The sequence below is a fragment of the Lontra canadensis genome, unplaced genomic scaffold (genome assembly GCF_010015895.1).
Source record: "Lontra canadensis isolate GAN:19392208 unplaced genomic scaffold, GSC_riverotter_1.0 scaffold130, whole genome shotgun sequence".
NCBI lineage: Eukaryota > Metazoa > Chordata > Mammalia > Carnivora > Mustelidae > Lontra > Lontra canadensis.
This window is the reverse complement of record NW_022631124.1, coordinates 1,047,934-1,049,426: the sequence shown is the minus strand read 5'-3', so window position 1 is coordinate 1,049,426 and position 1,493 is coordinate 1,047,934. Positions and strand designations below refer to the sequence as shown.

Below are 1,493 nucleotides of genomic sequence, written 5' to 3'. Positions count from 1 at the left end.
CACCTATTTCCTAACTATCAGTAGAATCAATTCCTAGGAGTTGAATTATCAAATTTAAAAGTATGTGTACTTTTGAAAGGTATTGCCTACTTACTGTCTAAAGAAAGTGAGGCTTATACTCCCGCTAGCAATGTATAGGACTGACTTTTTCCAGCCTGTGTCTATTATCTAATTTACTGATCTTGCAAGACCTTCTGATAAATCTGATAGATGAATAATAGTGTTCATGATTTTAACTTCTATTTATTTTATTTTCAATGAAGTCAGGCATTCTTGTTTGTTTATTTTTTTTTTAAATAAATTGCTTATCCAGATCCTTGGTACGTTTTCTAAGATCCTTTTCTTACTAGTCAGCTGATGATTCATACTGAATGATGAGATCCTTCTTTTGTGCATTAAGAGTATTTCTTTCTCCAAGTTGTGGTTTCTAATTTTCCTTTTTAGGCTTTCTGTCATGTAGAAATGTTTTTAACATAGTCTCATGTATTAATGTTTTCTTTTTATGGCTTCCAATTTTAAGTATTATTTAGAAGGGTCTTCCACCTCTCTCTTCCTCTCTCTCTCTCTCTCTCTCTCTCTCTTTCTTTAATATGGAACACATGATAAATTTGCCTGTTATCCTTGCTCAGGGGCCATGTTAATCTTCTTTGTATCTTTCTAATTTTAGTATATGTGCTACCCTAGTGAATACCATTCTACCTCTTAATATTCGAGCTAAAAAATCTCCCATGTTAGCAGTCATTTTTTACATTTAAATTTCTAAGTCATTGAATGGATTTGGTGTCGAGTTATAACTTCTTTTTTTTCAGTTATCCCACCCATTTATTAAATAATCTATCTCTCCCACCTGCTTTGGAATGATCCTATATTAATTCCCTTTAGTATTTGGGGCTACCTGAGGACCCTTTATAAGATTCCAGTAATTTGTCTATTGGTTTGCCAAAATCAAACCTTGTTAAGAATTGTGGCTTCATGATACAGTGTCACAAATTAGAGTCTTAGACCCATAATCAGTATTTATTGAATAAATACTGTCTTGGTTCTAAAAGAAACACAAAGAAAGTTCAGACTCCATCCCTGCCCTCTTGAAGACAAGAAAAAGATGGCTGCCACGGTAAACTTGTGAGTTTCCTCTACTCTCTAGTTCAGTGACTGGCTCCAAGCTCGCTGTTGGTGGCACTTGGAGGACACAAGATGAAAAGATAAAGTTTTTGCTGGAAGTAGAGAACAAGACCCCATTACTGACCTCAGGGAAATTTCAGGCCATCCCCAGATCCTTTTTTCCCCAGCATAGAAGACTCTGTATAGAATTTTGATACATATGTTCATATGCTCTAGGCAAAAGCATTTTGGGACATTCTGAATTCAAGGCCACTATTTGACATGTCTTGCTTTGGATCTGACAGAAGTCATGCTCTAACCTACTTATTTCATCTCCAAAACCTGTGCAAAGTATCCTAAGCAGCTGAGTCACCACAACACCAGGCTCACAT

At 35.7% G+C, this 1,493-nt stretch overlaps 1 non-coding gene across 1 annotated transcript; it reads right to left on the bottom strand.

Annotated features, from left to right (window-relative positions):
• Window positions 1–584: 584 nt before the first annotated feature.
• LOC116857965 lies at window positions 585–691 on the bottom strand. Its single transcript, XR_004380843.1, has one exon. It is a non-coding gene; the product is annotated as a U6 spliceosomal RNA (small nuclear RNA).
• Window positions 692–1,493: the final 802 nt, after the last annotated feature.